Source organism: Herpailurus yagouaroundi, unplaced genomic scaffold (genome assembly GCF_014898765.1).
Source record: "Herpailurus yagouaroundi ecotype Mexico unplaced genomic scaffold, PumYag 100, whole genome shotgun sequence".
Classification (NCBI taxonomy): domain Eukaryota; kingdom Metazoa; phylum Chordata; class Mammalia; order Carnivora; family Felidae; genus Herpailurus; species Herpailurus yagouaroundi.
In genome coordinates, this window is record NW_024412391.1 from 32,412,082 (window position 1) to 32,433,358 (window position 21,277).

Here is a 21,277-nt window from a genome sequence, read left to right on the forward strand (position 1 = left end):
AACTGACTCAGCCACTCAGGTGCCCCCTTATTATTTTCTTAATAACATTTTCTTTTCTCTAGCTTACTTTATTGTAAGAATATAATACATATTACATATACAAAATTTGTGTTTATCAACCGGTTATGTTATTGGTAAGGCTTTCGGTCACTAATAGGCTATTAATAGTTTAAGTTTTCAGGGATGTCAAAAGTTATACATGGATTTTTGACCCAGCAGGGTTGATGCTCCCTAACCCCTTGGTTGTCAAGAGTCACCTGTACTATGAAGCTATAACCAGCTTGTAACATGACCTATATTTTCCTTCCTTCTGTCCCTGCCTCGCTCATCCTATCCCCTCACTCTTGTTTTTCTGGCATTCAAAACATTTTAGCACATACACTTTCTCTCAGGGACTGTTTTCTAGGAGATCTGGGCTAAAGCAGTCACTTATATTTAATTTAAAATTTATATTGTGAAAAATTTCAAACATATGAAAGCTGAGGAAAAAGTCCAATGAACTATACATTTATCACCAGATATAATAATTTTTGTCACATTTATGTCATCTTTCCTTCCATCCTCCCTCCCTCGCCCTCTCTTTTCTCCTTCCTTCTTTCCTTCCTTCCTTCCTTCCTTCCTTCCTTCCTTCCTTCCTTCCTTCCTTCCTTTTTTCCTTCCTTCCTTCCTTCTTAAATGTATTTTAAAGCAAATACCAGCCAGTGTGTCATTTAACTTCAACATATTCTAGAATGTCTCTGAAAAGATGATGGACATTTTCTTACATAAATACAATGCCATTAATACACCTAATAAAATAATAGTATTTATTTGACGTTGTCTGACAATAGTGCACGGTCAAATGTCCATGATTAACTTATAAGTCTTTTTACTGCTGTGATGTTTCAATTAGGACCCAAACAAGTTTCATACTTTACATTTGATTGCTACATGTCTTTAATCTAGAGCTTCTCTCCATCCTTTCCCTCTCCTTTTTGTGCTTTTACTAATTTGCTGTGAAGATGACGTCAGTTGTCTTATAGACTGTCTTATACTCTAGATTTATCTTTTTTTTTCTTTCTGGTATCATTTAACTTGTTCCTCTAACATTCATGTTTCCTGCAAGTCTGTGAGTAGGAAGTCAGTTTTAAGGCTTGATTAGATTCTGTTTTTGACTTTGTTTTGTGTTTGCAGGAACACTTCATGGGGGTGCTGTGTGCTTCAGATGACATCAGACCAGAAGGCACACAATGCCTGGAGTCCCATTTGTAGCAATACTTAGATTATTAGATGGAGGTAGTGACACCCTGATCTCCGTTTTAAAGTATGCCATTGATCTTTCATGAATGGTTTCAGCCATTGATGGTTACTGACTGAATCATTTATTTCACAAAGGATTGCTAAATTTCGACTTTCCAATTCTATTTTTTCTTTCACATTTATTATCAAAAAAAAAAAAAAAACCACAAAAAAAACAAAACCCTTCCCCTGAACAGCTATTTGATTTTCTGAAATACAGCTCAGCAGGAAAGGCAAGGTGAGTAATAATACTTTTCCTTTCTTTTCTTTTCGGTAGAATAAGGAGATAGTGCCCTAGTTGCTTGCAAAAGTGTGCAATCAGTTGTTCTGTTTTTGTTGTCGTTGTTGTTGTTGTTGTTCTTGTGTTTGGCTTCTCATCTTTGGAGTATCATTAAGTGCTTATCGATTTTTATATATGCAATATGTTTAAAACAATTACATTCATTATTTTTGCTGGTGCTCAAATTGTCCATTTTTGGACAAAGGGATTCTGTAGTTTTGGTGTCTGTGACCTTTTGACACCCTTATTTGTTGTAAATGAATTCATTGTCTTCGTGGCACAAGATATTCCACACTTATCATCTAGATATCCTGCCCCAGACCTGAAATTAGACATTCCTCTGGGGAGGTGGTTTCTTTTTCTTTAGTTTCTTTTAGTTGGAAATTATATCTAAAAACCCCAAATGAGTGAATTACATTATTTTATTTGTACTAAAAATGAAAGCTTATCTATCTAAAATTTTATGTTAAGGCAGTAGTTTTAGAACCTGGTATTTATTTAGGTAATAAGTAAAACTGTAATTGCTTGTCTTATTTTTATTGTAATCTCACTTTAAAATTATTTATATAAAAGGAAATGCACACTTTTCATTATAAGTACACCTAAACTTGAATCAGTGACTGTACAACGCTGTTTCACTTTTCCAGGTGGCATAATTTATATTCAAAATTTCCCAGAAAGTTTGAAATGACAGATATAAATGGAATCTCAAATGTTTTCATATGTATTCAAATAAGAATATCAATTTCGTCGGAGTTGGTATAGTAAAAGCTTTGAAAACACTTTTAGAAATGTGAAGGTTTGATGTGAGCTGTCAAATTTGAGTTTTAGCTTGGAATAAGTGAAGGGCTATAATTTCAAGTGTTAACAGAGTCTGGTGTGGGAAATGCATGATATTGAAATAAATAAATGCAATAATGCTATTTGGCATCAACTCAAAGTGAGATCAGAGGACACTTGGGATTACTGAGACCCTTTTTAGAGGCTTGCAAGGTCTTGCCTTTTTCAGCTATGAATTTGAGCAAGTGCTGCTTTTCTTCATACTATCTTAGCTGTAACAACGTATCACAACAGACTGACTGCAGAAGCAGATATGGAAATTCACTTGTTTCTCTTAACACTGATGGTAAAGAGATTTGCAAAAAATGTAAAATCCATTTTCTAAGTTTTAAAAAATGGAGTCATTATTTTAAAAATGCTCATTATAGTAACATGTGGTGAGTTTATTATTTAAAAAATGAATTAAGCAAATATTTAAAAATTTTCTGTCTTAATTTTTAATACAGTATATATAGACATATATATCCCATACAAACAAAAGCTCTTTAAAGTTCTTGTTAATAATATAAAGAGATCTTGAGACCAGAAAGTTCGAAAACCTCTTTGACATCTCACACTATTTGCTTACTAATTGTAAGTCTGTATGAATATAAATTGATTCGAATATAAATATATTCATAGAATTTGTAAATTTAATTATTTTGGGTTAACCTTACTTAGATACTTCCTTGAATATTAGACATGTCTAACCATAACTTAATTTTGTACCTTAGTTAGGAATGCATGTATGGTTTATTTTCTCTCTGATGACACTAATGCCACATGGAGGCTTGTTCTAATATAAGAAGATAAGAAGACAAATCATTATATTTCAACCACACACATAAAGCCAAATATTCAGTTTAGAATTTAATTCATGGATTTAAAGAAAATGGGGTGTTCGTTTTTAATAGACTACTTTTTGTGTAGTTTCACAGAAAAATTAAGCAGGAGGTATAAAGAGTTCTAATATCTCCCCTGACCCCACATTTACACAGCTTTCTCAACTATCAATATTCCAGCAATAAAGTGATATATTTGTTACAACTGATGAACCTACATTGACACATTATTGTTACCTGGAGTGATGGTTTCCATGTGTCACCCAGATAGTATCATAGAGAGTATTTTCACTGACCTAAAAATCCTATGTGCTCTGCCTATTCCTCCCCTGCCCTCTTGCCCCTCAACCCTTGGCAACCACAGATCTTTTTATTGTCTCCATAGTTTTACCTTTTCCATAGTGGCCTATAGTTGGCATCATATGCTATACTACACAGCCTTTCCAGATGACCTCAGGTTCTTAAGCACATTTGATGAATCTTAGTGACAAAGTCTGGTCATACTTAGCAACACTTTTTGTATGTTAATTAATTTGCATTATAATAAAAATCACACATTCCTGTCTCCATTGTTTATTCATTTACATTCCAATTCAGACTGTCAGCTCTTAATGGCCAAGAACTCCCTCTATTTAATTTGATTAATCATCCAAATTGATTTTTAATTATTAGCGCTGCTAACCTAAAAAATAAAACAGTTACATTGTCAGAAAAATGGTTTATTCAGGAATAGCAGAGAATTGCAATTTGGGATATGCAAGCTATAGCAAAAAACACAGGCAAATGCAACAAAGGAGAGGATTGTTATTTTATAATGAAGGAGGAGTCAGAAGGGTTGTTTTGAATGTAAGTCCACTGGAGAAAAGCAAGAGTTCAGGATGATAATGGTTTCTTATTGGCTGGGTTGCAAAGGTAGCCTATTTGTGGTAGGAAATGCAATGTACAACTTTCTCTGTTAAGGACTGTCGTTGATGATTCTTTCCTGTGGAGGATTGCTCTGTTGGGGTCTGTAACTGACGTGGTGTGGGTGGTACAGCTGCAGCCTCCCAACTCCACTTTAGTGAGGTTTCCCTTTATTGATTTTCACAATGCCAATAGGACCTAGTCCAATTTATAAATAGGTTCTCACTGCTATTTGATAAAGGTGGGACTCCCATGCAGTTAAGTGCTCATGGAATTAAATCCTTAAGCATTGGCAGAGAAAAGCTTGCCCTACAGTAATTATTTCAGTGATGAATGAGAAAAACTACAGAGTTGGCACATACCCTCTTTGCAGGAAAGCAATGTTATTCTCAGGAGACTCTAGGAGTTTTAGTTATCAGGTGGTTTGAGTCTCTGAGTAGGTTGTTAAACCTTTAGAATTAATTTTAAGCTATAGTCCCAGAGCATCTGGTACTAACATTTATATTAAATGATTTGAAAATGCACAGAGTAGTTTGTCAGCATTCGGAAGAATGAAAAATACAACAATAATAAGGCATATAATTGGGGGAGGGATAAAAGAGAGAATAAGTGTTTTATATCTGTTTGGTAGCTCTAGGTTCCACTTTCTTTGTGGGTTGTCATAACCCTGTAAGTTGAAGACAAACGCTTAGGAATGAAATTCCAGCTTTCCCAAAGTAAACCACCTGTTTTGGATTATTCCTTTTGGCTTGCCTAGAAATAGTTTCCCTGTGTGCGCTTTAGTAGAAAAAACGCAATAACGGGAGTCCAGAGGGGGAGCACTCAAAAGGCTCTTTGCCACTGTAGCTGTGCACTCCAAGCCGCTGCTGGGGTCTCCGTTTCCTGACCTATTTGAAAGGGGGGGGGTGCTGAAGACACAGTTTCATAGAGTTTCAGCTCTCTGTCGTCCTCTCTGCCATTAGTACGGTGCAGAACTTCGAGTAAGTGCTCAGTTATTGCTTGCTGAATGAGTGTTATTTTTTAATCCGTTGCAAATCCATACCGGGATTTGGGCCTAACCCAGGCTGGCGCGGCCGGGGGGCGGTGGGAGGGGGAGGAGGCGGCACCGGGTTTCCGCGGGGGGCGGAGCTTCGCGCAGCTCCCGCGCGCTGGGGGATGGGGCGGAGCTTGCCGCCGGTGGGGGGCGGGGCCAGCGCGGGGACTTCCCCTGGGCTGAGCTGCGCAGCGGGTGCGGAGGGCGGGAGCGCGGTGGCGGTTCGGGGGGCTCTGTGAGGCGGGGGGGGGGGGGCGGGCGCGCAGCCGCCGACCCCTGGTGGTCCCCCGGGCTTGGGTCCTTTCCGGAGGAGTCGGCTGCAGGCGGGGAGGGAATTGCTGGGAGGCTGAGAGCTGCTCGGCCGCGAGTCCTGTGGGGTCGCGAGCATGTGTACGTGCGCGTGTTTATCTAAGGCCCCGCGCGGCGGCCGGCACAGTCGCCTATCCTTTCGGCTAACTATGGTGGCTCCTCGGCGCCTAACGACGGCGACACGTAGCCGGGAGGCGGCTAGCTCCTCCCCGCCAAGTGGGCACCCCTAGATCGCGCCCGCTCCTTGTCACCCCCCCCCCCCCCCAGGGGACAACTCCGGCTCCAAGCCCTGGCCGTGAGGGAGCGCTGTGGGGACGCGCTGCCCTGCGCCTTGAAGTGTTGGGCAGGTGGTGGGAGTTCCTGAGGCTTCAACATCAGGATTTTAAAGCACCTGTCTCTGTCATTTTTACTTTTAGGGTTTTGGCCAAATTGGGCGAGGGCACAAAATAACCACTTACCCCTTCTCACCGAGGAAGAACGGGAGAAAGGGTAAGTAAGGAATGATCAGGGGTGGAAGGAGCTAGGACTATATAAGAAAGAGCAAGGGAGACAAAAACCGAGAGCCAGAACTGCCCCTGGGGGATGTGCGGGCCAAATTCTACCGTTATCATCAGGAAGCCGAGGCCCACCTTCAAGGCTCACACACTCCAAACCCGAAAGTTTTCTCAGGCCTAGAGCCTGTAGAGCTGGCTGGGAACTTGACAGCTTGGCATAGATCCCTTTTAGCTACTTGACCCGACAGCTTTCTGTCGTTACCCTTCCCGTCTTTGGAACGTTGGTCTTGCAGTTGTCTGCCTCCCCACCATGGCGCTCTCTAAGCTAGCTTTGATTAATCCCCCAGACTGTAGTCATTAAACAATCATGGCCCTGCTTGATTACTGACAGGGACCCACCCACAGATTTTTTTTTTTTTTTAAGAGACTTCTGTAAAAATTCTTTAGAACGCCAAAGGGTAAAAATAATATCGTAACTGTTGAAATTCTTTTGGGATCTTCTCTCAAGCTCACAGAGGAAGGTTTTGTTTTTGTTTTTGATTTTCGATTTTTGGCGTGGGGGTGAAATTACCAGGCAGGGCCATTTTTCCTTGACTTTGATACCCCTTCACAAATACTCTCTTCCCTTCTGAAAAGTGGCCAAACAGCACACTGAAACCCTCGGAGGTTTGCTGTGATTTTCAGTGTGGTGACTTACACTGGTTCTTTTGTGCAAATCTTCCATCACTTTCCATCCTTCTACCTTCTTACTGGAATGAAACACAGCTCCTCTCAGAACATTGGGAATGCCTTATGCATCCTATGTGTCCCATGTAAACAAGTGTTTTCAGTTAGTTAAAATTCAGGTTAGCCCCAAGCAAGAATGTAGCAAACCATTCTGGGATACTTACACAGGACAGCCAGAATTGCCTTCTGTGGCAACTTGGCCCTGCCTGCCTGTACCCTTAACCTGCCTTCTTACTTGTCTGTGTATATGGCTCAGATAGCCATATACATAATGTATGAAATGTTTATGGATGATGGGTTCATTCATTAGTGCAGTGGATATTTATTTATTATCTTTTCCTACCAAACGACCGAGCACTGATGGATAAGTTGGATGGTAAGAATGATGATCCTGTGTTGGAAATGGCCATTTGGGGCAGGCCTTTCATCAGTTTTCTGTGGATTTTCAGAATAGTTAAGTGTTATTGTAATAGACCTTCCCTATACTATTGAGCTTAGTCTATACAGTGTTGCGGGTGGACAGTGCTATTTTTCTGCCTTCTAGCACGTTCAGTGGTAAACTTTCAAGGATTACTGACGTGGTGATTTATGTCCTTTTTTAGAATAGTGTTGTTACTGGACAGAGAATCAGTTCTGAACTCAGGTTAGGCTGCTGACTGCTTGAAAATCGATACTTGAGAGACAGGTGATGGTGGCAAAGGAAAGATTGCTTTATTGAGGAAGCTGGCAACCTGGGAGGATGGTGGAGTAATGTCTCAAAGACCATCTTCCCAGTCCAGGTGCAGCTGGAGAGTTTTTAAGGGGAAGGTGTGAAGAATGGGGAGAGGGGGCATTCTGATTGCCACATTCAGGAGAAGCTGGCGCCTAGGCGGTTAGTTGTGTGTCGACATGACCCTGAAGAGGCTCGTTGGCATCGGTGGCAGCTGTTTTCTAATGTGATTAGGTGTTATCTTCTGGGAAGGTTTGGTTCTTCACTCCTCAAGGCCAGCGGTTTGCAAATCTCCAGGAAAAGTAGGTTAGTTTGGCTACAGACCAACGGACTTAGGTCAGCAAGCACGAAGGGCATAAGCTTGAGGCAAGTTAACCCTTAAGAGTGGTTGGAGTGCTGTTACAGTGTTATAGTCATTTTCCAGTGTAATAAGTGTATTGTACCAGTATAAAAATTACATGGGGATAATGGTTTGAATTGTTGCATAAAGATAATGTAAGATGAGAAAATATGGAGAGTGTTATGGGGGATTCACTTAAAGAAAGTAAGTACTAGGCTGGTCACCTGTATGAGTTTCTGGTATATTTAACCTCATTTTTTATTGAAGATGACTTTTTCTGGTTACATAAGGTTAAAAATGAATCTTGCAGGGATATGAAAGATGGAAAGCAAGTCTCTTAAGAGCCTACTCTTAGATGAACCTTCTCAACAATTTGTGTCTATTTCTTCAACTATTTGTTTCATGATTATGTGTTACTATTTGGCCTTCTACCTCTATGTTCTTGTCTGTGTACCAGGCCAATCCTCCTGTAGAAGTGGCATGGCTTTTAGATTCTTCTAGACATTGGCTTGAGTCCTGGCTCTTATCTCATAATCTCTGCGACTTTGGACCAGTTAAAACTTTGCTCCCTAACGTCTCACCTGTCAAAACAGAACAATGAGTATATTTAAAAATGTGTGAAAAAACAGCGTCTGGCATATAGATACTAACTGTTAACTTCCCTCCTTTTTTATCTGGTCAACCATCACATTCTTCATGATCTTCTTTGCTATTTAAGTAAGGTATCTCGTATTTCACTTTCCTGAAGGTGGATGTTTGCATTTTCACAGTCACCACTTGTTATATCTGATCCTAGAATTTCTGGGACAAGGACTGACCCCTGACGTGGCTTGAATTCCCCCTATGAAATCATTCCACAGCTATGCCTATAGAGTGTCAGCTTGAAAAATGAAGGGAAAGGGTTTCTATAAATGTGTTTATAAAGCTCTGACACTGTTCCTAACGTGGGAAAGACATACCACCGCATTTAGCTGAGTGCTTAAATTTAGGATTTCTATTTCAGAAATGTCTTTGGTTTATAAGAATTACAATAAAAATACTGATGCTACATGTCCAAACTGTCATGATTTTGCCAAGTTGTGGGTTTAATATACAGCTAAGCTGTGTATTTAGTGTATCTAATACAGCTCTGGAAGCCAAGAAAGACAAGTCCACAGACATCAGATTTTACACCAGACATCTGGCTTCACTTCGCTAAGGAGTACATTTTGTCAGTAGATTAGAGGCCTATCTGCTCTAGTTGGTGACATTGTATCATCAGCTCTGGTCTGTAGGGTTTAGTGTGATGTTTTATTCAAATGACAGCACATGCTAAATGGGCACCTGGTCAGAAAAGCACACTTCCCACAGGTGTGTTCTGGTGTCGTTGCTCTTACAAGTTAACGAGGTAAAATAGTTTCTATCCTTGGTGATTTTTTTGTGGAAAAACATATTCTTGTATTCCAGAAATTCATTTCCAAGTCCATTTTTGTTTGCAGTGTTGAACGGTGTACTTACAGAAATCGAATAACAAATAGACTTTAGATTTTCAGATCAGGACCCCAAAAAGCTATTTTAACTCATTGTATACCCATTATGTATCAGTGGTACTATAGACTCTAGCCAACATTTATAATAGGGTTTTGGAGAATAATATATTCTGAGTTCCAGTCTAGAATAGCGGAACCACATCCCTCATTTTGAGGCAGTCCGGAATATAGAAATACTCTAGATGCTGTAACTTCTGGGTTTTCAAGTAGGCTCTGTGATTGCTTAGCTGTGATCTTGGATACAAATTTTTTATCTGTAAAATGGAATAATTGCTCATGATTATTGTGAAATTTAGTGAGCATTTGTAAAGTAGCACAATATCTGGTTCAAAATTAGCCATCAGTAAATAGTAGTTTCATTTCTTCCCTCTCGGTCCTGGCCACCAGAACAAAGGTTACCAACCCCCTAACCCCCACCTTCGATCTCAGAATAATCCACTGGCAGGATTTGTGGCTCCAGCAGAGAGACATTACCCCTGGAATCTGGAATTTAGTAGTGGGGGCTGAGAAAAGGCTATGGAGAATAATGACAAAAGGGAGGAGTGGTGAACTCACAGAGGAAGGTGCCAGTTTTTGCTCAGTCCATGGACTTAGGTTGATGAATTACTTGACTGGTAGAAAGAACCACCTGTATCTCTGGCCTTTCTGTTGATCTTTTGTCAGCTGCTCCATTGGAGATTCTTACCTCCTTATTGATGCTTAGTCCAATTATAGCTTCTTTCTTTCTTTCTTTCTTTCTTTCTTTCTTTCTTTCTTTCATTACCTTGATATTACCTGAATAATCATGTATTTCTATTTTTTTTTTTTTTAATGGGTGGGACTTAATAATAGATGTCTGTACTTCCTAAAGATCTGGTCTGTTACTTTGGTTTAAAAATTTAAAAATTTTCTTTTTATTTTTTTTTAATGTTTATTTATTTTTGAAAGAGAGACAAAGTGTGAGCAGGGGAGGGGCAGAGAAACAGGGAGACACAGATTCTGAAGCTGGCTCTAGGCTCTGCATTGTCAACACAGAGCCTGATGCAGGGCTTGAATCCATGAACCATAAGATCATGACCTGAGCTGAAGTCAGATGCTTAACCAACTGAGCCACCCAGGAACCCCCGATCTGGACTTTTGAAATCCAGTTGATCTTTTTGTCCTGTCATTAACCATTTTTTTTTTTTTTTTTAACTATATGCCATTGCATTGAACTAGTGCTGAGGCTATAGAGATGAAGTCACTGTCCTTGATCAAGGATCTTATAGTTTAGTAGGACAGTAGACATCTTGGCTAACAGTTCAAATATTGTGTACTGTTTGCCATAACAGAGGTATAAGTGCAAAGGAAGGCTAGCAGGAGCTCTTGATCCCTGATGGGAATGTCATGGGAAGATTTTAGCAGTGGTTGTGTTTTGAACTGAACCTTGAAAGCGGAGTAGAAGTGGGCAGGTTGACAAGCAGGAGAGAGCATTTCCACATGGGGCTCATAGCCTGAATAGTTGTATGGCATTACGAGGGCATGTTGCGTTCATGGAACTATATATAGGTCAGTTACATTAGGGCAAAGTCAGGAGTGAAAGGAGATGAAACTGGATACCTAGGTCAGGGCATACTTTCTATGCCACGTGCGGCATTGTGAGCGACATGAAAGGTCACCTTGAAAGCGAAGTGCCGGGTAGATTGGGGGTGGAGTGACGTGCTGGGTGGGGATGTGGCAAGACTGGAGACCTGAGCAGACAGTGTATTAGTATGGATAATGGCAACTTGAGAGCTGGGACAAGGCTGGAAGTAGTGGGGAAACTTAGAAGTAAACTTAGAAGTTTAGGAAAAATATTTAGAAGGAGGGGAAATTGGTTCATCTTCATGACTGAATGTAACAGAAAGAGGAGGGTGAGGGTGCTGGAGTAGCTGCTAGATTTCTGACTGGTGAGAGGGTAGGGAGAAGAGGAAGCAGCTCTGGGCTGGGGGCAGCTGTTGAGTTCAGGCTGGGACAAGTGATTAAGGAGCTTGCTGGACATGTCCTTGGCGAGTTGGGACTGTCTAGGAGGCCATTGGATATACGGTCCTGGAGTGTCACAAGAGACATGGAGGCTGCAGAGGCAGATTTCTGAGTGCTTACTATGTGGAGAGTAGTTGAAGGCATGGGTAAGGACAAAAGTGCTTAGAGGAACTGCATAGAAAGAGAAAAGGGCTCAAGGTAAGTTTTGGAGAATACTGAATTTTTTGGGACACACCAAGACAGAGGGGGAGTGGCCAGAGAAGCTAGGGGAAAAGAGAAAGCAAAACTTTTCAGGCCAACTTGCAGAGTTTCAAGAAGTAGAACCCAATTAAAACTGTAATGCTATGAATCATCAAGCATGATGAGGATTGTAAAGTAGAATCAATGGCTCCGTTGGTTTGGTGGGGGCAGAAAGTACACTGCGTGGGCAAAAGGAGTGAATAGGAGAGGAGGAAGTGAAGAGAGAGTAAGTATGCCTGGGCCCTTTCTCAGAGATTCTGACTTCACTGGTCTGCAGTCCAGAATTTTCAGAGCTCTAATATGTGTCCAAAGATGAAACTCAGTGTGGCAGGCTTCTTTTATTGAGGGGAGAGACAGCATGTATGTATATTGAGAGGAAGGGGCCCCACAGACAGGGAAGTGTTGAAAATATAATTGCCTGTAATCACGGTTCTTTGTTATGCTTTCTAGTGAATGAAAATCAGGTTGTCACTGTCTTTGCCTAATCTTCCCTTTAAAACAAACAAACAAACAAAAAATGCATACCTGACCCCCACTCTTGAATATCCTATTTACCCTTTTTTTTCCTTGTCCAAAGTTCCACTGATAACTTGCTTTCACTGCATCTGGCTTTTTTTCACTTACATTATTCTCTGACCTAATCCAACTGTGGGGGGGAAAAAGTCCCCTTTTTATTAAAAACTGAAAAATGTCAACAGAGTGTGTACTAGGAAGCTAAGGGGGAATTAACCATGCCAAACATAAAAAAAATCATTTGATTTAGCAAACATTTATTAATATCTGCTGTCTTCAAGGCTGTATAATATGGAAGGCTACATAGGATGGGAAGGATGAATGAGATAGGGATCCTGCCCTTAAGGACTTCTCAGGTCAGTGAGAGAAATGGATGTGTAAATAAATGCCTTATGCAATATGTGCTGTTATAGAGGTCCAAGGTAAGATGGATGTAAAACAATGGTCTTCTTTCTTTTGTGTTAGCCACAAGACTTCGCACAGGTGAAATCTCAAGTGACACGTGAGCTAGAACTTGCAGTGGAGTGAAGTTATAGGATGCTGAGGTTCGAGGAGTGGGATCAAGGGAATAAAATACTCCTTGGTGGTCCCATGATAGTGGCAGAATGGGTTTCAGTTTTTCATCTCTTCTTCCTCCTTGTTCTATTTGGTTTACCGCAAGATGTCTGTCTTTCAGGGAACTTGGGAGGATAAAGATGTTTCAGCTGACGTATAGAGATATCCACAGTTTTTCCTTTTCTAGTACAAACTTTCTATGAATTTACTACAACTGGTTTATTATATTCTAGATGACTAAAACAGACCAGAGCAATTAAATCAGAATCTCTTGGAATGATGTCCAGGTATTGATATTTTTCAAAATGCCCCCAAATGTTCTAATGCAGCCAGGGTAGAGAATGAATGAGCTAAGATATGGTGCAGCAGAAAAGTCTTGGAGTTGGAGCTAAAAAGTAATAGGTCAGATTTTCGTGATTCTTTTATTTGTTTTTTATTTTTTTATTTTTTTTTAAATTTTTTTTTTTAATTTTTTTTTTCAACGTTTATTTATTTTTGCGACAGAGAGAGACAGAGCATGAACGGGGGAGGGGCAGAGAGAGAGAGGGAGACACAGAACCGGAAACAGGCTCCAGGCTCTGAGCCATCAGCCCAGAGCCTGACGCGGGGCTCGAACTCCCGGACCGCGAGATCGTGACCTGGCTGAAGTCGGACGCTCAACCGACTGCGCCACCCAGGCGCCCCTCTTTTATTTGTTTTTTAATGTTTATTTATTTTGAGAGAGAGAGAGCGAGCAAGCAAGCAGGGGAGGTGCAGAGAGACGGAAAGAGAGAGAGAGAATCCCAAGCAGACTCTACACTGTCAGCACAGAGCCCAATGTGGGGCTCAAACCCACAAACTGTGAGATGGTGACTTGAGCCAAACCCACGAGTTGGACCCCCAGCCAACTCAGCCACCCTGGTGCCCCTGTGATTCTTTTTAATAGCATGTGTCCTTAGTTAGGTCATTTAGACTTCTCTAAGCCCATTATCCTTTGGAAAATGGGGATAGCAGTAAATCAGTCCTACCTTGTAAGATTGTGTGGGTCAAAAGAGGTGATTGTATAAAGGGACATTACGTGTAGATGTGGTTTTGACAATGAAATATTCTGTTGACTTTCTCTAGGATAAGACTGGCTAAGAGCTTGCCACCTTGCCCTGCAAGGTAGTAACATTTTACAGATTGGAATGTAAGATTTCACCATCATGAGCATTTTGATGCTATTTTTTACTGTATTTGCATAATGCTAAAATGTTGAAGACCTAAAGCAAAAATGTAAATCCTTAAAGAAACAGTCAGCAGTTGAGCATTTCTCATCTGACACATTAATTCTATTTAAAATTATACAAATGTTTATTGTGACAAAGATTGTAAAGTGTATAAAAATTCTCAATGTTAGTAATGTGATTGTTGAGTATTAAAATGCTCTAAATAGGTTTTCATTTTTAAAATCTATACATTAAAATATAGAAATCTTCCAGAACACAGTAAAAACTCCACAAAGTACCATGGAGCACCATGTAGTCAATTATATTATAGGTCCCATCATGTCTGTTATGTACAGAGGGACATGGAACTGTGTCTTTTATTTTTTTACTGTGGGATGCCTGGTATATTAGTGTTGGTTCTATAATCACATAAGAATGATCATCCTATGGTATTCTAACATATTTTACTTGAGAAGTAGTATTATTTAATGGAAAGGAAACTGCACCTAAAGCCTCAGATTGGGTTCTAGATCAAGTTTCCCTGCCCACTCCTAACTGGTAGTAGCTAGGTTAGTTTCTCTGAGCATCACATGTAAAATTGGGATGCATTAGCTCTCTGGTTGCTTTGTAACATATCAAAAGCTCAGTGGCTGAAAACAACAATAATCATTTATTAAATCGTGGTTTCTGTGGGTCAGCAATTTGGGTGGTTCTGGCTCAGGGTCTCATGAGGTTGCTGTCAGATACCAGCTGGAGGTGCAGTTATTAGAGGGCATGCCTGAGGCTAAAAGGTTCACTTCCAAAATGCCTACTCACATGGCTGGCAAGTTGGTGTTGGCAATTTGATTCCTCTCCATAAGGGCCTGACCATTCAGCTGCCCTCACACCATAGGAGCTGGCTTCCCCAGAGTGACATACAGGAGACCAATGTGCAATCTGTAGAGCCTTTTATAACCTATCCTTGGAAGTCACACACCATCATTTTGATGTCTGATTGGTCTCATGGGCCAGCCCTGATTCAGAGTGAGAGTACACAGTGTATGAGGCATGCATCATTGGGGACCATCTTGGGGGGTTGGCTGTCTGACAAGATAACCACCTCTACCCAGCACAGCATAGCTTTGAGTTTCAATGAAGACTTTATGGAAAATCCTTTGTAAACCATTAAAGCAATAGATACATTTTCCAACTTTTTCACATCTTCTAGTGTAAAAGTAGTACATCTGATGGGAGAAAATCGTGAGCAAGAAAAGTAACCATAGCAAGAACCTGTCAGTCACCTAGGTAGGTTTTCTCCTAGATAGTCTACCTCCTTGATGAAATCTCTGAATGTCTGATGCTCATTTTTATATCTTTCTTTTGGAATTTGCTCTATTTTGCCTGGATTATAGTCATTTGTGGACTTGTCTTACCCTATGTTGGACTGGAAACTTTTATTTTATTTATTTATTTTTTCAACGTTTATTTATTTTTGGGACAGAGAGAGACAGAGCATGAACGGGGGAGGGGCAGAGAGAGAGGGAGACACAGAATCGGAAACAGGCTCCAGGCTCTGAGCCATCAGCCCAGAGCCCGACGTGGGGCTCGAACTCCCGGACCGCGAGATCGTGACCTGGCTGAAGTCGGATGCTTAACCGACTGCGCCACTGGAAACTTTTAAAGTAGGGGCTACATCTTACTCTTCATTGTCTTCTGGCACCTTTAACTTAATGCCTGGTACTTCAGTGGCGTTTAATTGCTATTAACTGAACTGGATGGGATCACTGGCAAAACTCCAGTCTTTACGCCTCTCCTGAAATTTAAGATGCCGAGGGTCATTATTTGCTCAGGTGGTATCGATGATGGTGGTGGCTCCTGCCAGAGCCATCTTTAATCCTGTCTGATGGGTCTTTGATTTGCCACTCTAGCCCTTAGCCTCTCCTAAATGCCTCAGATGTTCGGGTCTGCCAGGTGCTTAGCCTGTTCTCAATGCTGACCAAAGCAAGCAAGCACCCCCCCCCCCACCCCCCAACATACACACAGTCATTCGTGTGTGACTGTTTCAGAATCTCATTGAACTCCTGCTTAGTTTGGTAACTCATAGCATATTTTTGACTTAGATTAAGAATGCCCAGAAGATAATGTCTTTCTTCCATGTGATAAATCATAAAAATTTTATCTTTGCAATTTTATCCAAAAATTTATTCCGAGAGGTAGGTCTTTGTCATGACACTTTGACACACGCACTTGTATATATCTTTCTTTTGAAAAATGTTTGTAGCATTTATGGTCAGCCTTTGAAAAATCATCTTGCTTGTAGCTGGAGGACACATTGTAAACACATTATCAAGTTTAGGTGTTCTGGTTTTAGAATCATGTACAGCAAAGACTTTTTTTTTTTTAAAGAAGGGAAATGTTTGTAATAGCATATTTTACATTTTAGGAAAATTTAATTTTATGCATTTTTCACATTATGTAGACCAATAAATTCAAAGCATCTCAGGATTCTTTTCTGCTTTCTGCTCTGTCTTGTGGATTTTCCTGCTGATTTCTCTCTTTAGGTATTCTTCACTTCCTTCTCCATTACCTGTCTTCTCTGTCTGTTGTCTGTACCAAATTTTCTGCCTGTCTTTGGGCTTAGTCTCCTGATGTCGTGTTTGAGGATGAGTGGGCTACAAAGGGCAGAGTGGGCATTGTGAGGGGCACTGAGTCTGTAAAGAAGAGTTCAACTGAAGGTTAGGGTTGATGGTAATCAAAGGTGTTCTTTGCTAAGTAGGTAATAGTGGACCTGTAGAGCAACACTTGGTAGGAAAAGATTAGAGTTGTCACAGATAATTTGTGTTAATTTTTTAAAATAGATTTTGTTTTTTTAGAGCAGTTTTAGGTTCACAGAAAAATTCAGGGGAAGGTATGGATATTTCCCATATACCCCCACCCCCACACATGCGTAGCTTCTCCCATTATCAACATTACTTACCAGAATGATACATTTATTACAACTGATGAACCTGCACTGATGTAGCATTATCACCTAAAGTCCATAGTTTGCATTAGGGTTCACTCTTTGTATTGTACATTCTATTGTGCATTTGAACAAATCCATGATAACGTGTCCACCATTATAGTATCATACAGTAGTTTCACTGCCCTCAAAGTCCACTGTATTCTACCTATTCATCCTTCTCTCCTCTCAGCCCCTGACAATCGTAGATCTTTTTACTGTCTCCATAGTTTTGCCTTTTCCAGAATGTCATATAGTTGGAATCATACAGTATGTAGCTTATTTCCTTAAATTTTAGTTTGCTTGGTGTAGCAGATAATTTACAAAGCATTTTGGTATTTTTCCAAGAGCTTATTTAATGAGAGTTTTATTAGTGTCACATTTAAACACTAATTATTATTTAGTTCTGTTAAATAATAACTATTTAGTATCATTATGAAGGAGTTTGAGGCACTTCATAAACTAATTAGCTTTTTTATGAATCTCTTTCTCATGTGTAAGAGAAGTACTGTAGTCTGAACACATGAGTTATGACAGTAATAGTTTAAGTTTTAGATGAAGATTGTGTGAGACGTGTGCATGATGTTAATATTCTAAGCATTTCATTAAAACCTTTATTTTAAAACTTAAAAAAATAGGCAGAAAATATAAATTTCTAGACTTTAAAGTGGTGATGTATGGTGAAAAGATGGAACAAGTTTATGAGGTTTTATTCAAGTGCTAGCTCTACTATCAACTATGCGAACATGAACTTTTTGTCTCTGAACTTCATTTCGTTTTTTGGAAAAATGGAGCTCACATGGTTATTTCTGAGTACTATCCAAGCTGTTTGTTAGAATCCTATGTAAATTTTAATTCATAAAGAAATGTGAGTCTGGGTGGCTCAGTTGGTTAAGCATCTGGCTCTTGGTTTAGGCTCAGGTCATGATCTAGTGGTTTCATGAGTTCAAGCCCCACATTGGCTCTGCACTGACAGCTCAGAGCCTGTTTGGGACTCTCAGTCTCCCTCTCTCTCTCTCTGCCCCTCCCCCACTCACACTGTCTTTGTATCTCTCAAAATAAATAAACTTAAAAAATTTTTTAAGAAATGTGAGGAATTATTTGGTTAATGAGTCATACTGGGTTATCACATTTAACTTTTTAGATTTTTTTTTTTTGGTTTTGCAGACAAGTAATAAAGGGCAGTAATAATTAGGGGTTAAGAAGGTAATACTACTGAAAAGATGTATTATTTAGCTGTGTCAGAGAAAAAATGCATTTTTTTTTCTTCTGAATATGTCTTGTTTATTAAGGCTGCTTGTATCTTATTGTGAAATGTATACACTTTGGGATATTCAGCTTGTGTGCTCCTGATCACATTTATTTCCTAGTTGTTAGCTTGAGATGTTAGTTCTCCCCTCAATAGCACGAATTATATTGCCACCTTCTGTATATAGTCAGAGACACATTATTAGATGTTTATGGTAGGAAAACATCTACCATTGAAGATGGTAGATGATTGAAGCCAGTAGGTCAAGGCATAGTTAGGTAGAAAGATTTTTGGGGGGAAGAGAATGCAAATAGTCTTGTGAAGTTGAAATCTTGAGGCAAGTGATACATTAAAATATAATTCTAGTTTCAAAGTGTCCATCTAGTTTAAAATACTTAGAGGAATGGTCAGCGACATACTAATGCATTCTAGTTACAGAAAACTCTACACTTCCGAGTTTGAGAATGCTTGATGTTGTTTAGTTCAAGATAAAACTCTAATAGTCACGTTCTTTATTAACATCTTTATTATCTTGCAACCTCATCTTTTTGTATCTGTACTAATTTAAAGTTCTTTTTTTGTCTTCAAAATGTATTCTGTGGCCAAAGACATGACATAGTTCTGTTTCCACCACATGTGCAGTCAGAACACACACACTTACTGATTAAGTTCACCATCTTTTATGGGCATGGTTTGTCGTGCTCCAAAACAATTAACAATAGTAACATCAAAGATCACTGATCACAGATCACTGTAGCAAGTATAATAATAATGAAAAAGTTTGAAATATTGTGAGAGTTACCAAAATGTGACATTGAGACGTGAAGTGAGCAAATGCTATTGAAAAAATGGCAGTAAGACACTTGCTTGATACAAGGTTGCTACAAACTTCAATCTGTAAAAAAACAAACAAACACACAAAGCATTATCTGCGAAGCACAATAAAGAGTAGTGCAATAAAACGAGGTATGCCTGTATAGCTTAAAGTTATAGAGGCCGCTGTCCATTCTAGGTTGACCTTCCCTGCTATGATCTTCCACTGCACAAAATTCAGTTACTTTTATACAACATAGTAGACTCTTACTAAAGAGTTGTTGAATCAATGTGGTCTTTTGTATTTGCAGGGAGAGCAGAGAGATCATCTTAACCATTCAAAATAACCGATAGGGGGGGCGCCTGGGTGGCGCAGTCGGTTAAGCATCCGACTTCAGCCAGGTCACGATCTTGCGGTCCGTGAGTTCGAGCCCCGCGTCAGGCTCTGGGCTGATGGCTCAGAGCCTGGAGCCTGTTTCCGATTCTGTGTCTCCCTCTCTCTCTGCCCCTCCCCCATTCATGCTCTGTCTCTCTCTGTCCCAAAAATAAATAAATGTTGAAAAAAAATTAAAAAAAAAAAAAAACAAAAAACAAAATAACCGATAGGGTTTGAACAAAGACGTTTGGGAAGTACCTTTGTTCTTTAATTTAGAACCAATGAGAAACTATTTGCCTACAGTAAAAGGCCATGGAACACGTAGATTGAGGTTAGATTGTGAATGACCTAAATATTAGATTTAGTAGTCTGTCAGATTGGCAAAGAAACAAAGTTTGAAAACACAATGTGTTATTGAGGGTATAGGGAGATAGGCAGATTCATCATTGCTAATGGGAGTATGGATTTTTGCAGTTTTCATTGAGACCAATTTAGAAATAGTTAACAAAACTTAAAACACACATATCATTTGATTCCTTATTAGGATTTATTCTGCAGATCTTGTACTTGGATGAAATATATTTAAGGGTATTGTTGGCAGGAATTAGAAACAACTTAAGTGCCCATTCTTAGGGAACTGGATAAATAGATGATGGTACGTATAGTAGAATGTGTAGTAGTTAAAATGAATAAGGCAGTTGATATATACTGAAATGGAATAATTATTAAGTCAAAAAAAGATGCAGAACAGTGGGCATTAGTAGGTTAATATTTTGGAGGAGACTAAATTAAGATATATAGTTTCTTGTATATGTACAGAATATCTCTGGAGGGAATAATTTAAAAATATAAAATGCCTCTGGGGAGTGGCTGGAGAGCAGGGATGAGAGGGTGTCTTATTTTCTATTTTATACTACCTTTTGGATATTTTGAATTTTGTATTATACGAAAATTTTTTTTTTAATGGAAGAAACACATTCAACTCAAAGTATATTTCTGTATTACATATAATCCATTATGGAAAGTTAGGGAATGGAAAAGTGAATTTAAAAAATCCCTCTGATTCATATATCTGATAAGGGGTTAATATCCAGAGTCTATAAAAAATTCTATAATTCAACAACAAAAAACAAATAACTCAATTAAAAGATGAACAAAGGACATGAATAGACATTTCTCCAACAAAGATACACAAATGACTGATAAGAACACGGAAAGGTGCTCAGTATTACTAATCATTAGGAAAATGCAAATGAAAACCATGATGAGATACTATTAACTCATACTCATTAGGATAGCTACTACTAAAAAAAATAGTAACAAGTATTGGTGAGGATGTGGGGAAATTATAACGTTTATGCACTGTTAATGTAAAATGGCGGGCACTTGGGGGGCTCAGTCGTTAAGCGTCCAGCTTTGGCCCAAGTCATGATCTCACGCTTTTTGAGTTCGAGCCCCATGTCAATCACGCTGCTGTCAGTGCAGAGCCAATTTTGAATCCTCTGTCCCCGTCTTTGCCCATCCCCAACTCCTGTGTGCTGTCTCAAGAATAAGGAAAGCTTAAAAAAAATAATAATTGAAAAGTTTCTAAGACCCATGTTCATAGCAGCATTAATCACAATACTCAAAGGTGGAAGCAACCCATGTGTCCACAGCTGGATGAATTGGTAAACAAAATGTGGAATACACATCTAGTAGGACATTATTCAGCCTTAAAAAGGAAGGAAATTCTGATACATGCTGCAACATGGATGATCCTTCAGGTCATTTGCTAAGTGAAATAAGCCAGTCACAAGACAAATTCCATTTATGTGAGGTCCCTAGAGTAGTCAAATTCATAAAGAAAGCAGGATACTGGTTACCAGGGGTAGGGGGTAGGGAGGAATAAGGAGTTGTTTAATGGATACAGAGTTTCAGTTTTGCAAAAGAGTTCTGGAGATCAGTTGCACAACAATGTGAGTATACTTATCACTATTGAACTGTGCATTTAAAAATGGTTAATGTGGTAAATTTTATGTCATGTGTATTTTGCCACAGTTAAAAAAATATAACATACCCCCTCCCCCCCAAAATCACCCTTCGGTATAGTGGTGGGGAAGATGAATATGTAAATAAATGACTG

The 21,277-nt window shown here is 39.5% G+C and overlaps 1 protein-coding gene across 1 annotated transcript in view; it reads left to right on the forward strand.

Annotated features, from left to right (window-relative positions):
- The first annotated feature begins 5,401 nt into the window (after positions 1–5,401).
- The window catches only part of IMMP2L (inner mitochondrial membrane peptidase subunit 2), a 702,214-nt gene continuing 686,338 nt past the window's right edge, over positions 5,402–21,277 (forward strand). Inside the window, exons 1-2 of the mRNA XM_040471579.1 lie at positions 5,402–5,545; positions 5,881–5,953. The gene's annotated coding sequence lies outside the window, so the exon portion shown is untranslated. The remainder of the gene's footprint in view (positions 5,546–5,880; positions 5,954–21,277) is intronic.